Raw genomic sequence first — 16,816 nt, 5'->3', positions numbered from 1 at the left:
ATTGTTATTAGATGTAAAATATTTACCTAAAACATTTTTTATCCGAAAGAACAAACACAAAATTAACGCCACCCACAAAACCTAATCCAAGTACTCAAAATCACAAAATTGATTTACTAAACCCGATCGTATTTCACACAACGCCAAAAAAAATTACCCGGGTAAAACTATTCAAACCGTTCCGACTTCAACCCGTCAACCGCGTGTAAAACTCGTCCGCTCACCGATCAACCGCGGTTTCACTTCTTTTCGATTTGGCGCTCGATGCTCGACTGAATCGGCTTTATCAAGCGCGGGACCCGCGAGAGTACCGCGGCTCGAAAATCTTTACAGTGCCGGTACCGCCAACGATCAGGATTCATACATCCATCATCATCAGGAAGGTAGTAGTACCGGGGGTCATAAGGTCTCCACCTATGCGGAAGGTGCGAGCTGAGATGTGATGAGAATGAGAAAAAAAGCTTCGGAATAATGAAGTACCTATTGGAGTTTCCGTAAAACCGTTTATTTTATGCATGCACTGGTTATGTCGGTATTTCTATGATTTACAGCATTGTCAAGCAGTGTAGAACAGATGTAGATTGTAAGGAAGGGGGAAAGTTAATCACCGCGACCTTATAGATCTATTGTGTCCCCCTTTCTTGAGTTATAACTCATTATACAGACTCAGGGCTTTGATAAAAGCCAGTATCTGAGACGGTTTTACAGAGATTAATTCTCTTCCCCATTGACTCATTCGCCGTCATCAAAATCATAAGGTACTTCTAGATGCGTCATAAACTTCAAATGTCGAATTTTAGGTAGCTTTAAGCTTATAATGGAACGAAAAAATTGGCGCCGGGAGGCACGTATACTAACATATGTTAATAAAAAGTTGGTAGGCAGTTCTTTTAGTTTCAAAGTAAAGGAATTTTTCCAATTTTGGTCCGCGGTTATTTCCCCTATCCGCCACCTGGGGTCGCTTCAGATGGGAGTTTGGAGTTCTCCACACGAATTTTCTCAAAAACGGACTACGGAAACACGGAATATCTCAAAAACTGCGACTTTGACTGATTTTGATGTTATTACAAATTTTGTTGCAAATATTATTCCTAATCTTAAATTGAAAACCGCGTTTCGCTAGCTACTGTAATTTTGGAGTTACGATTTTTTTAAATTTTTAACCCCCTTACCAACCCCCCACATCCACCAAAAACTAATGGCCAGATTCTCGGGTGCCACAGTATTTTGTGCCAATTTTTACAGACGGACAGACAGACACCATGAAAATATTTTGTATTTAGGTCATTTGTGACCCAAATAACTCATTTTGAGTGAAATTAAAAAAACTTTTTTTTGGCGATCTTAAGAGCCCACCATACCTGTTGGTATGGTCGGCTAATAATAAAAAAATCTCGAAATATCCTTATGTATTAAATTTTAGCTGTCTAACCGTTACCGGTAACCGATTTTCCGACGATGGTAATAGCCTATTACCTATTACTAATAGGACGACCGAGAGCTGCTCCACGTCATGTAAGCCCCACGACACTTACCTATGTTGTTTCCAAAGTGGGGATACTTGCCAAGTAGGTACGCAAATATTGGCGTACTTGCCAAGTAGACGAGCCGTGAGAGTGCGCCTTTACAGTTAGCAAATTGTCGAGGTAAAAAATAGAATATGTGTAAAATTGGCAAAAACATAATTTTGACTAAGTAATGGTAAATTCACGAATTGAACATTTTTAACGTTTTGGGTTATGCGTAACGAAAGTCGGAAACAACGGTTTTCTAACAAGTCGTTAGAAAACTAGAATTAATCCATTTGATATTATCTGATTGTATACGATAATTCAAAGTTTATAAATTATTGCTAGTCACTTTAGAATTTTAGAATTTTTAGAATTTAGAATGAGTGGGAGGGGGGTTAATCACTTCGACCTTACAGATCCATTGTGTCCCCCTTTCTTGAGTCGTAACTCATCATACAGTCCCAGGGCTTTGACAAAAGCCAGTATCTGGGACGGTTTTATAGAGGGTAGTTCTCCATCTCCAATATCAGTCGTACCAAAATTCATGGCACGAATGGTTGTCGTCTCGGCGCACTCAGTGATGAGGTGTACTGATGTTTCCCCATCTTCCCCACAGAATCTGCATTCGCCGTTTCTTCTTAGTTTCAATCTACTGAGGTGTTCATTGAGGAGACAGTGTCCTGTTAAAACCCCGTGACAATCCGAAGATTGTTCTTACTCAGACCCAGGAAGATCTGTGATTTTTCTTGATATAAGCCCTCAGAAACTTCTTCGAGTGTCTTAGACCGTTGCAAGATTTCCATTCCAGGTTGCGGATGGAATCTTCCAAGTTCTTGAGTTCCGCCTTGAGTTGGTTACCACTTGAAAAGCAGAACGGTTCTGGTCCAGTTAGTGGAGTGTTCGCTCCTTTCCTAGCTAGATTATTTGGATTTTCATTGCCTTCTATCCCTTGGTGAGCAGGCACCCAGAGTAGGAGGACTTTGTTTTCTTTGCCCAATTTATTCAGCTTCTCTATGCATTCTTTGACCAATTTCGAATTGATTGATACTGAGTTGATCGTTTTTAACGCTGCTTGACTATCAGACAAGATGGCTATTTCTTGTTTCCGATAGTTCCTATCGAAGATAAGTTGTACGCATCTTTCGATAGCGTAGATTTCTGCCTGTAGGATACTAGGGTAAGTGCCCATTGGTTCGGAGTATTTAGCTTTCGGCCCAAACACTCCGATCCCTATTCCCGTATTGGTTTTGGAAGCATCAGTATACCAAGTTATGGTATGGTTTTTTAACTGCTGGGCAAGCGTTTCGCTCTTCCAATCCTTTTTATTGCTCAATACTACATTGAGATGTTTCTCAAAGTTGTACGTTCTTGGCATATCGTCCACTAGGAGTTGCAGGAGTTGTATTTCCTTTATGAGGGTGTTCCAAGCCCCTGATCTGACAATTCTCCCAGTACTAATTCCGTTAGTGACCATTCTAATCATTGTCGCATTGGCATATCTACCAATGACAATGTGCAGTGGTGTTAGATCTAGAATGACCTCCATTGCTGCTGTTGGACAGGTTCTCATGGCTCCTGTGATGCAAACACATGCTAGTCTCTGGACTTTGCATAGGTTTAGCCTTGCCGTCCGTTGCTCTAGTTTTGTGTACCAGGCAACTGCTCCATAAGTAATCATGGGTCTTACTATCATGGCTATACATATTGCTAGTCACACTTCTTTAATATTATTTTAAATGATATATTACCCGAGAAAAAAATAGAAGGATAACCTACAAAAAGAAATTAGAACTCCCCCGTCAAAAACATAGAATGTAAAAAAATGCCAAGCCTCGCTACACAATTCTTTCACTATAAAAAATTGTGAGATCTCATGTAAAACCAAGTCAGTTTATTTTATTTAGTCTCTCTCTAAGCACCTATTCCACAATTTTGTTATAAATTGTTAGTATCAACGTTAGTCATCTTTATTTCTGTAATAATTATGACTTGGCAATTGCACAGCACCATAATTATAAAAGAATAATCTACCATCTCGATTACTAAGTAAATCTAAACAGTGTCCTCAAAAATAAAGTTTTTTTAATTAGAATAGAATAACATATCGTGCAATTGCCCAAGTCATTATAATTATTACAGAAATAAAGATGACTAATATTAATACTCACAATTTATAACAAAATTGTTGAATAGGTGCTTAAAGAGAAACCAAATAAAACTAACTGGCTTGGTTTTACATGGAGAATTGTGTTGCGAGACTTGGCATTTTTTTACATTCTATGTTTTTGATGGGATTTCGTTTTCCCATCATTTTCAAATCGATTACTTCCTAACTAGGAAAATCCAATCAAAAACCCATTCAGTTCTTACACCTCCGCCTCACTAATCTAAGAAAAGTCCCCAAATTACAGATCGTAAAAATTCGGTGCCTAAGACTCGTCCTTCAGATAAAGCTAATTAGATGTTTAATCCTTGCAGCAAGAAGTGTTTAAGATAGCGCTGCGGCCGTCAGATTCCGGTAAATTGCTTTTTAAACCCTACTTACCGTCTCGATACACCTAGGTGGGCTAGGATGAGAATTAACAGAGATTATTTGGGTTAAATGGTATTCTACGGTTATTACTTACTAATAATAAACGAAAAAGGCAGTCTTGTCAAAAATGAATTCAGTTTTATTGAATTCTAACGTGTACCAGCGACTTCGTTCGCATCGAATTAATCATTTGTAATGGTGATGATAAAGCAAAGCAAGAATTTCCATTAACATACAAACTGGATAAAATTTTCTCACATTTATGTCAGCATGAGAGAAAACAATATGGCGATATTATTATATAACTTGGTAATATTTGAGGGGTAGTTTCATCTCGTTGGAATTCGATTTTCGAAAAATCCGTTTTTACGTCAAGCAGTTTTAGCAGAATCGTGGTTAAGAGATACCCAACTTTTTGAAACACCCTGTATCATTTTTTAAAAAATTTCAAAATATGTAAAAAACCAAATAAATTATGCTTGTCCAAGTGTTTTCCCGAAAGACTAACCGTTTTTTAAATAACAAATATTGAAATATTTGAGGGGCGTTTTCACCCTCTTGGAATTTGAGATTCGAGAAACCCCTCCTTATCGAACCTCTACACCCCACAATCAATCCGTTTGCCAAAAATCAGCTTTAAACGTCAAGCAGTTTAAGCAGAATCGTGATGACTCAATGGTCATATTTTATGAAACGCCCTGTATAAATTTATAAAAAATCTTAAAATATGTAAAACAACAAAATAAAATATACGGTTTAAGAGTTTTTCCGAAAAACTCACCGGTTTTTAAATAAAAATATTTTATTAAGTATTTGAGGGATAGTTTCACCCCCTTAGAATTCGAGTTTCGAAAAATCCCTTCTTATCGAACCTCTATACCCTAAAGTCAATCTGTTTTCCAAAAATCAGCTTTTTACGTTAAGCGCTTTAAGCAGGATCGTGATTAATCAATGACCAGATTTTTCCAAACACCTTGTATACATTTTTAAAAAATCTTAAAATATGTAAAAAATAAAATAAAATATACGTGTTTAAGCGTTTTTTCGGAAACTTGACCGTTTTTTAAATAAAAAATATTGTAATATTTGAGGGGTGGTTTCACCCCCTTGGAACTGGAATTTCGAAAAATCCCTTCTTATCGAACCTCTACACCCTAGAATCAACCTGTATGCCAAAATTGAGCTTCTTACGTTGAGTGGTTTGAGCAGGATCGTGATTAATCAGTATGTCAGTCACTTAAGAATTTTATATATGTATTAGTGTAGATTATTTTATTAATTGTGATTAATAAAATTTCGTTTATCTCATCAAGAAAATCGACAAAATAATATCAAGATACAACTTTTAATTATAGTCTGTCCAACGAGAAGATCCTTGACAGTGATAGATGTGTCTGTCATTTTAATTTCAAAGTAGTTTATTTTATTTTACAAAGAAATAAGTTGGTACAACTGGAACGCATAGCAGGAAATATTTAAAATTTGATTGACAAGATGACAAGTGATTACTTCAAAATATTGTGAAAAAAACTGTATAAAACTGAAAAAATGTAATCGAGTTATTTTATTTAATAAAAACGGTATGTGTTAATACAAAACAAACAAGAACAAGACATACCAAAAAAATATAAAAAAGAACTATTATTTACTTTCAAGCTTTATGAAACTACCCGCATTTATGATTATATTTATCAATATAACTTATGTACAAATACAAATTTGTAATATTCCACAGGAATAAATAAAACAACATAGGTAAATAAAACAAACTATTTTATTAATAATAACACCTACCAAATTTTATACCTTAAAGGTTGATTAATTAACTTTAATCTTATTTTTTTTTAACCAGTACCTTTTAACATTATTTTTCTGCAGTACTAAAATCCATTATTTACCTATCGTGTGATGTCAATATTTTACAGCTACTCCAGTTTTTAGTATGTGTTTAGTTTGATCCTTCTACCATATACGAGATGCACTTATCTACGACGAAATGGTATACAAACTTTATCGATGGCAACTTCATTGGTGTATAAGACTTTCTGCCTGGCGAGTATTAACCATAAACTGTGCTCTGGGACTACAGTTAATTTTCACTCGATTTTTCCTCCACTTGACTTCAAAAGACACAAAACACGCGTAATAATACGAATCAACATGCATCATCTTCCAAAACGCAGGGTATTTAACAAAAGTTGACACAAAATTATAACCTATAATTTGGCAAGACTTTGACAAACGTCAAAAATGACAAAAATCTAAAGGCGAGTTCATACGCATCGGCGTCCGTTTGTCGTTCATCGTTCCGTCAAACCAATATAATTGAAATACGATCTGTCATTTTTAAATAAAACAATAAAACTGGTTAAAAACAACAAGACACGACGCATGACGGATTTATATTTAAACCCATCCATAGATAACTTAAAAATTATTAGAAACTTTTTTTAGTAAAATAAATAGATTGGTATGGGACGTCATCTGCTTTTCTTCTGTCATCGTCTGTCGAAATCTTACCTGAGAAAAAAAAAACAGAGTATAGTATTAAACGGCCTTAACAATTTTGCTACCAAAAGAAAAAAAGTCAGTGGCGTACATGTTTTTTTTTCGACAAATATTCCAGTTATAACCCATATACACGTCCCTAAGGAATATATCGACACTATTTTAGTATTAAAATATGTAGCATTAATAGCAACTTTTACCCTCAAAATTTTATTCGATTCACTAAAAAACTAAGAAAATGATAATAAATCGAAACATTATTAAGATTTTAACACTCTGTAGAAGAAAACAAAGTCCTCCTACACTGGGTGCCTGCTCACCAAGGGATAGAAGGCAATGAAAAAGCATATAATCTAGCTAGGAAAGGAGCGAACACTCCACTAACTGGACCAGAACCGTTCTGCTTTCCAAGTGGTAACCAACTCAAGGCGGAACTCAAGAACTTGGAAGATTCCATCCGCAACCTGGAATGGAAATCTTGCAATGGTCTAAGACACCCGAAGAAGTTTCTGAGGGCTTATGATCAAGAAAAATCACAGATCTTCCTGGGTCTGAGTAAGAACAATCTTCGGATTGTCACGGGGTTTTTAACAGGACACTGTCTCCTCAATGAACACCTCAGTAGATTGAAACTAAGAAGAAACGGCGAATGCAGATTCTGTGGGGAAGATGGGGAAACACCAGTACACCTCATCACTGAGTGCGCCGAGACGACAACCATTCGTGCCATGAATTTTGGTACGACTGATATTGGAGATGGAGAACTACCCTCTATAAAACCGTCCCAGATACTGGCTTTTGTCAAAGCCCTGGGACTCTATGATGAGTTATGATTCAAGAAAGGGAGACACAATGGATCTGTAAGGTCGAAGTGATTAACCCCCCTCCCACTCATTCTAAATTCTAACACTCTGTAGCTACGAAACAAAGCAGAATCGGACCCAAATTGATAAGAAAAATAAATCTTATTTTTACGTGAGGAATCTCCCCACGAGAGATGACATTTTTTTTGAAATACCCTGCATAAAGAAAACTTGATATAAAATCTATGAGAGACATTTTAATAAATACATTCATTACGGCTTAGATTAAATACCAATTGAATTCGTGTTACATAACATCGCACAAAGCACGATGATCGATCACCTTGCTCGGTAAACATGCGTTCTACATCCAATTCCAGTCTAATTTCGAACATCGCGCTCATTCAAAATCGTTCTCGCAAGCGATTAGGTTGATTAATTAAAGTGGAGTTTGTTTCTCTGTTGCGAAAGACCGATCGGGATACGTGTAGTAAATTTATTATCTCGTTTCGTTAACCAACGCGTACCAAATGACTCGTACCCAGAGCAATGACTCAAATAGGATAGAAAGATATATCTTTATAACTTGTTTAGTTTGATTATAGCCAGTGACGGTTCGTAGTTTAATAAACTTTAGGGGTACAACACAGATTATTGTAGCTTAGAAAGTATGCAACTTGTAAAGAGCAAAAGCAAGAGAAAAAGAAAAAAAATGAGCAAGGGAAATGAAAGAAGGAAGTAAAGATTCAAAAAAATTAAGCCAATAATATGACCTATCTAGTTGTTAATAATAGTAAAGTATTTTTTTTAATTGTTTTAAAACATTTTCTGATGTATATCAAATTAACAGATATGTTAATTTGTTGCATATCATTTTGTTTTTTCAACTAACCATGGAAATTAGAGATAAGCAAAACTGCGATTGCTATTTTTAAATCGCAGCGACTGTAACCTGCGATTGCGATTTTAATATTTACCATTACCAAATTATTCCTAAAAATGCTTTTTCTAAATATGCCAATGAGCCACCCTCGTTCTATTTGAAAAAATTGAGATATGATTAAAAATACTATTTGGGCATCTTTTAACTGGCCTGGATAAGACACGAAAAAATATAGACACTTAAATCTATTTTTCCAAGGCATCTTGATTAAAATTAGTGTTTTTAACACAGCCATGACATTTTAGATTGATATTTAAAATACGATTGTTTAAGCCAAAATTTCAAAAGTTGTCGCCATATGATTCAGACAGTGTCATTTTCTATCGAATAAAGTAAAAAAATACCGAGGGTGTCGTTAAAAAATCAAAAGTTGTAGTCATTTCCGGTGAAACAGGAAGTGACTAAAAACCATTGAATACGTCAATCAATCCTAATTTATGTCATATACTAACACACCAAATCTCAAATCCAAATCAAAACAAGTTATAGGGGTAAACCACTCGTAAGAATCACCCGGTATATTATGATCGTGGCCCTAGAAAAAGAATACATTCTCTATAAATAAATGATATCAGAGAGAAAATTCAATCGCAAATATATATTATAATATAAAATGCTTCAATAGACCACAAAATTACATTCGCAATAATATCGCAAATCGCAACTCCTAAAAATTCAAACTCGCAGATAAATCGAAATTCGCGAAAATCTCAATTCGCAACAAAGTCGCAAATCGCAGCTGTAGTAATACTGGTTGCCTAAATCGAAACTCGCAAATAGAACAAATCGCAATGGCAGTTTCCTATGAGAGCCAATCGCAGGTTGCGATTGCGATTCTAAAATCGCTGCGATTGAATCGCACTTTGCGATTTCTTGCTCATCTCTAATGGAAATATTCTTGATAAAGCTACTGACTTAAAACTTGTATTTTTTTAATGGAATAACTTAGTAAAAACACTCTCCATTAACGGCTTACTTATTAGGAGAATTAAAAGGAAGAATAAATAAAAACGGAATTTTTCATTTTTCCCTATCGTCCCTAGCAAGTTGAGGGTGGCCGAGGCGTCAAAAAATGTTTAATTAACTTATGTACGAGCCTTATAAAATTCCCTTTTTATATGCAAAAAAGCTTAATTATCGTCTCTTTCACACGCAATGTTTATTTTTAATTAGTCATGTGAATAATCTGAAAAGATACTTGGGTATCCGCGTAAAATATGCAAAAATTAAAAAAAAATTGTGTTTCGCATATTTGTAGTGAAACTTCATACTAATTACTATTAAATTTGAGGATTTGAAGGACACGTTTGAAAAAATTGTAGTTTTGAAATGTTGAGAAAGTAATAAATTAAAAATTAGTAAATAAATTTGATTCACTTTCACAAAATTTGTATTAAAATTACCGTCTATCCTTCTGAGGACTCCATTCGGATACCACTATCCACGTGCCGAGTTTTGTTCCAATCGACCCATAATTAAGAATAATCCTGATGATTTCGTCCATTTTGAGGCATCGGTTCGAAACGTCGAGGGCGTCATCCTGTAGCCCGTCCCCAATTATACCGAAATCGACCCGCATTTTTCTGCAATATTAAATCCTTAGTCCCACCCTGATGAAGATGTAAACGAAACGTCGCACAGTGCTTTTTCCCATGGACAAAAATCGAAAAAAAAGTTAAAATTTACTAATATCTAAATATGTAATGTTATACTTATAGCAATGTTCAACCATCCTGTATATTATTTTTCATAAACAGCGTTTTTTTGTTAGCAAATATTTTCACTAAAAATAAATTTTGCGATCATTATCTTATATCAGTGAAAAGAATAACATTCATAGTAGTTCTGTATATGGAGTTAAACGTTACGTACTTAATTGAAAGTCACTATGGATATTGTTAAACAAGGTATGTACTTTAAATTTATTTCTAAACAAGTTCGTTATTGTTTAGTTTTTATTTATTTTTAAGATGATTCTTAAATGGGTATAAAAATTTTACGTTTTCAAACTTCAAAAAGGCATTAAAAAAAACATATCAAAACATATCGTATTTATTGAATATTTTTGTTGCCATATTCATACACTTTTAATTTTTGCATAGTTCATGCGTCTGCTTGCGACGAACTTTATTTTATAATACTTTTCAGATGGAGTAAAATTGATAAGCAATGCCGATCTGGTTAATACTTGGCTTGATCATAAGGACAAGAACTCAAAATTATTTATATTTCAAAAAATGTGTTCTCTATTAGATATTGATGAACCTTCCAGTCCAATGAGATAACCACTTGTGCCTGAGCCCACTATGTTGGAGCGAAACGTGGCATAAAAAATGTTCCCATGTTTCAATTTATTATAAAACCTCATACCCAAGAAAACGAAAAAATAATATATGGATATGGTCTATTAAAGAGGTAACTATTAACATCCAAACCCCTCATACCAACAAAAAGAACAGTAACAACGCGAAAAAGTAACATATTAGAAAATGATGTATAGTAATATCTTATATGTGAGGATATTTCATCTACCTGTGATTTGGATAGTATAAATTTGGAAGATTCTGTCAGCAATGATTCTTCTGAATCAGAGTAGTTACGATCTATGCATTTTGTTGTCCTAAAGTAAATTTATAGTATCTTAAGTTTTTTTTTAAATTAAATATAACATTAATGTTTCTTTTTCATTAAAGAAAAATATTTTTATCTTATATTAGGTTTATATTGTAGGAATCATGTTCTAATGTTATTCCAATTCTTTTTTATCACAGGAATTTATTTAATACTTACACCGTTTTCATACTATAAATTATTATTTCCTTAGATGGAACAGAGCTCCAACATTTTTATTATTTATTAGATTTTTTTTCATAAACGTGGGACTAAGAACATCATCATTTAGTACAATGAGAGTACTCATCATTTGTGTCAAATAAACCTAGTTTGAATAAATTGCCTACAATAAAAGAGAAGTTTTGCATTTTTGTCCTCTAGAGCCATATGTTCGAAGCAGGGGCGTAGATAGGTGTATGCTATGGGGGTGGTACTATGATTAAGTCGCAAAAAAATCACCGTCGGAATTTTTTTGTCGAATTAAAACGACGGCGATTTTTTTGTCTTCAAAAATATATAAAAACATAACACAAAAATTAAAATATAGATTTGTAAATAATATAAACAAAAATGAAACAACGACGTTTATTAGTTAATTTTCTATAAACTATAAATAAAAAACTCTAAACTATAAAAAAAAACTATAAATAAAACTACAAAACAAAATCAAGTTTTCTAGTACGCTGTTTGGAAAACCTATCAATAACAGCATCAACATTTATTTCAATATCTTTATGGATATTGATTAGAGTTAACCCCACTAATCTGTCCTGGCCAATAAGAACACTTTGTATGCTTTTAATTAGGTCGAACATATTATAAACGATAAATCAACATAATTAAAAGCATACAAAGTGTTCTTATATGTCGGATATTAATTAAAAAAAATCCTTTCATAGTCAATGACTATTTCAATTCTCGTATCTCGTCAAGCGTCAGGGGGGGGGGGGGGTACTGTCCCCCAGTACCCCCCCCTTATCTACGCCTTCGAAGCACTGTGCGTCGCGTCGTATTCAACATTGCACGGTGGGATCGTATGCACCGTCGCTCACATAGCCTATCCACCAAATTTGGTCGCGATCAGACGACATCAAGTTTTGACGTTTGTTACGTCAAAATTAACTGTCACAGTGACACGTGTCATACACGGTCAAGTTGGCCCGGGCCAGTCTATCGACAAACGAAATTTCATTCAAATCGGACGATTTTTTCTATGCCGTAGGCTGGCCTTACCATTTTTTCTCTCGCCTGTCGCATGTCGTGTCGCGTGTCGTGTCACGGCCTTGAATTTTTACTCCCAGCGCGCGTTAAAAAGTTTCACTTTAATAATATCTTATACCGGGTCCAGATCAAGCAGACAAAACAACGACAAGACAGAAACATGCATGTTTTACGACAAAATTGCGACAAATCCAATACATTTCTGCGACATTTTTGTCTCATTTTTGTTTTGTTTCAATATTCGGAGACTTTTCAATGTCCCGTCTCGAGTCGGTAAAGATCAAACTGTCTATGTTTTGTTCGAATATTTTACGACAAGTTGTCGGCGCAGTATGGATGGCGTGTGCTGCCAACAGTAGGAGACCAGTGAAATCACACATGGTTAATAAAACTCATTTGCAACAACTAAACTTTTGACTTTGTTGTACTTTTGTCCTTGCGGTGTGGACATTTTTTCTCAAGTTTGTCTTGTCAGAATTTCCCATTTTTTGTCGCAAGTTTGTCTTGTTTTTGTCTCAAAATCGTGTTTACTTTCTGTCGCTTTGGCCTGGACCCGGCATTAAACTCACGTTTTGAATTTATTCGACAAAAAGCAATGAAATTTTGATTTGCCCAAAAATTGTCCTGTTACCATTACAGTTATTTTCATATTTTGACGACGCATCCTGTATTGAATTAATTCTGTTTCGACTTCGCAGTGAACGCACGTGTCGCTTCCCTTTTTCTAATTTCGGCGAAAATTGGGAAATGTGAAAAACAGCCTTTCCCGCCGCCGACGCCGGAAAAAGAAAAATAGCGGAGAGAGACAAAAAAAGTTAAACTCACGCTTTTCGCATACTAATCGTCTTTCTTTTCGAGTTTTTTCCCGATTTCGTTAGACATCTGGAAAAATCAGCGTGTATCACTCTTCTAATATCAATGAAGGGAGATATATTGAAAAAAGAAACATTAGAAAAACCAGAAAAAGTCGACAAAATTATTTATGATCTAAATTAGAGATTCATAGAATTCTATTATTAACATTATCTATGAAAATTTTACCAATCTTTGCGATTTTTTTTAATTATTGTATTTGTCACACGGATACGCAAGTATCTTACCGGATTATATACAGGATTAATTAAAAATAAACATTGCGTGTGAAAGGGATGATAATTAAGCTTTTTGCATATAAAAAGGGAATTTTATAGGGCTCGTACATAAGTTAATTAAACATTTTTTAACGCCTCGGCCACCCTTAACTTCCGAGAGACGATGGTGAAAAATTAAAAATTCCGTTTTTATTTATTCTTCTTTTAATTCTCCTAATTTGTCAAAGCCGCTTTTAACAGTAAGCCGTTAATGGGGAGTGTGATTATAACCGTTCTTACTAAATAACTCCATTAAAAAAATACAAGGTTTAAATCGTTAGCTTTATCAAGAATATTTCCATCGTTACGTGAATAAACAAAACGTCGGAAAAACAAGTATTTTAAGACGTCTGGCTCTTTGATATATCTTTTACTATGCTCCCTAGAACAGCATGCGGCCCGTCTGGCTGCTGGTAAACGTTGCGTTCCTTACTGCGCATTGAAAGAAGATCCTATATTTTTATTAGTCCTTTAAAGTTCGAATCCAGGACAGGGCAAAGACTTTTTTATTTTCATTTATACTCTGATAGTAAAGTATTAAATATTTGTTTTTTTTAATCACCAGAATTATTTAATACTTTATTATCAGAATATAAACGAAAATAAAATAAAAAAGTCTTTGTCCTGACCCGGATTCGAACTCTGAATCATCGGTTCGTGGTCGGAAACTCTACGCACTGCGCTAGGAGACATGTTCGATTTATATTCAATACTAGAAATTATAGGACTAAATTAATAAAAAATATAGGATCTTCCTCGGATGCGCAGTAGTGAACGCAACGGGTATCGGCAGCTAGACGGGCAGTATGCTGTTCCAGAGAGCTTAATAGAAGATATATCAAAAACCAGACGTCTTAAAATATTTTTTCGAAAACGTTGCTAGCTCTTAGAGTATTATTTATTTATGTTGCAGTTGCGAAATACTTTTCTCGAAAAATATCGGTTTGTTAATTTTCGATACAATTTTAATCTCATGAACAAGGGAGGGCAAATCTTATCAGCCTTTGTTCAAGACCCTATTTAAGCTTGAAATTAAAACTCCCCATTAACGATTCTCTTTAAAAACAACTTGGGTAAAACGGAGGCAAGTGAAAAACAAACAAAAAAGAAAATTTTTAATTTCTTTTTGGTAAACCCTTCACGAAAGTGTTTGAGTTAATTATGCATTAAGCTAATATTTAAAAGCGGGTTTCTCGAAAAAAAATATGGTAATTTTCGGTGTTAAGTAGTTAAGGAATTATTGATCTTGCTGTTACAAAAAAGAAGATTTTTCTAAAATACGAATTTTAATAAACTTATATCAGCAAGAAGATTAATCATCAAGACGAAATTTAATAAACCAGCAAGAACTAGAATAAATACGCGACATTATTATTTAATAATAATTATAATTTAAATAAATCCTTTTTTAATCTCGAATTATTAAAAGGAAATTCCCTTTCATAAATGTTCCTTTTATTAAATTATATTTTTAATGTATCTAATAAATAAAGAAGACGTTTTCAAGATTAAAGAGTCATATTTGCTTCAGTGTTTCTTTAATGTTGGTTCTTTATCACAAAAATTATGTTGTCAAAAGGAAAACGAAAGTAATTTTTATAATACGTTTTCCCTTTTATGAGAAAATTACTTTTCTAATCGGAGAAACAAGGGAGAAAATTTCTAATAATTTTTCGCAATTTTAATTTTGATAATAATTATTAATTGACAGTTTAAAAAAAATTAACTTAATTTTTTTGAGGTTAGGTAACTTTGTTTAGCTAGAAAATTTCCGTTTAGATTCTATTTATTAGGTACAATATGATCGAAAAAAAAACGATGTCAGAGATAGCTTGGAAATGAAGATCGCTGTCAATTATGGGAACGTCATCGATCGTCATTTTCTTAACTTAACTGTCTAATAGTGTTTAAAAAAACGTATTTTCTCTGTAATAATATACGTTTTTACTAACCATAAATATTTCAAAACGAATTCATACCAGGACTCATATTATACTGGATAACAAAAATTACACAATGCATCTATTCTGAAGTCCATATTCTTCCATTGTTCCATGTTTTTATTACCCTTCTATTCAGTCTGTCCACGGACCTTTAAGGGTAATAAACCACCGAAGAGGCGTATCATTTTTCTAATAATATCCTCTTAAATATAATACTATAATAAAGAAAAAGGGATTAGTTTACCAGACCAGCGAGATACAAGAGTTAGAGTTCTTTTTTTCTCAGTATTTATTATGTTACCTTAAAAAAAGTAACATGTGGAAGCAAAATGAGAGTAAAATAGTTATAAAATGGTTGGAGGCTTTCCAGAATTCCTCTTTGAAAGGCATTTCCTACTTTAACATACGTCGATATATTCACCAGGGACGTGCATATGGGTTATCACTGGAATATTTTTCTAAAAAAAAAGCATGTACGCCACTGGCTTTTTTCTCTTGTAAGCTGAATAGTGTAAACAGTTTAATGCCGATTAAAGGTTGTCTCTTGATATTTTGACGATTTCGGCCTCCTTGATGAGATAAACACAATTTTATTAATTTGCCGTCTAATAGCAACCTTTAGCAATTAGTTAGTCTAATAGCAACCTTTAAAAAAATTTAATATCATTAACTTGCGAAACTTTTAAATAAGTACTCATTGATTCATACTATACTTATAACTTATATTAATTTTATTTTTATTAATTGTGATTAATAAAATTGCGTTTATCTCGTCAAGGAGGCCTAATTAGACAAAATATCAAGACATGACTTTTAATTGCCATTAAACGGCCTATACAATTTTTATATCAAAAGAAAAAAGTCAGTGGCGTACATGTTTTTTTTAAATATACCAGTGATAACCCATATGCACGTCCTTGATGAATTTATCGACACTTTTTCAGCATTAAAATATGTAGCACTTATAGCAACTTTTACCGTCAAAATTGACTTTAACACCCTGTAACTACGAAACAAAGCAGAATCGGACCTATGGCGATATAAAAAAAAATCTTATTTTTACGTGAGGAATCTCCCCACGAGAGATAGCACATGTTTTTTGAAACACCCTGTATATTGTATTTTCCATCATTTTTTTTAAGTCTTTAGTTTTGTTTTCGCTCCATCCTGCCTGCATCATTGGTTGACTCAAACTGTAGCCAATTTAGAAACAGAGAAATTATCACTATTTTGATGACATACCCAAGAACGGTAAAACGGTTAACCTAATAGGACTGCTCGTTCAGCCGAAAGTGTCTGCCAGCTGCATACGAAAACTCCTCGCTTTGTGACGTCATTGTAGTCCTTGTCATGATAGTGTGTGTATTATTGGTTGCCATATGCAAAACATTCAACATTTAGTTTATTTATTTAAACACCCTATATGTATGCAGTATAGAAATTTAACTGTATAAATCGTATTAATATTCGGATAATGCATTTTTAAGAACAGTAGTTCCCAGCATCACCTTTTGCAGGCGTTCTTTTTAGAGTACTTCCATATTTTGCTTTAAAATAATTAATAAACAATATCGAGGCACTTAGTCACAATCCACAACACAAAATGAACGT

General features: G+C 33.9%; 1 protein-coding gene across 3 annotated transcripts in view; it reads right to left on the bottom strand.

The window, feature by feature from the left end:
- The window catches only part of LOC115888857 (protein sickie), a 388,604-nt gene that overhangs the window by 281,439 nt on the left and 90,349 nt on the right, over nt 1-16,816 (bottom strand). The window contains exon 1 of one of the 3 annotated variants that reach the window (XM_030908723.1): nt 27-253. The exons of the other annotated variants lie outside the window; for them this stretch is intronic. The gene's annotated coding sequence lies outside the window, so the exon portion shown is untranslated. Of the gene's footprint in view, nt 1-26; nt 254-16,816 lie in introns of those variants that run through there. 3 annotated transcript variants of the gene reach the window in all.

Source organism: Sitophilus oryzae, unplaced genomic scaffold (assembly GCF_002938485.1).
Source record: "Sitophilus oryzae breed Bouriz unplaced genomic scaffold, Soryzae_2.0 scaffold_808_pilon_pilon, whole genome shotgun sequence".
Taxonomy (NCBI): Eukaryota; Metazoa; Arthropoda; class Insecta; order Coleoptera; family Curculionidae; genus Sitophilus; species Sitophilus oryzae.
Note: the sequence above shows the minus strand (reverse complement) of the source record. Positions and strands in the feature narration are given on the sequence as shown.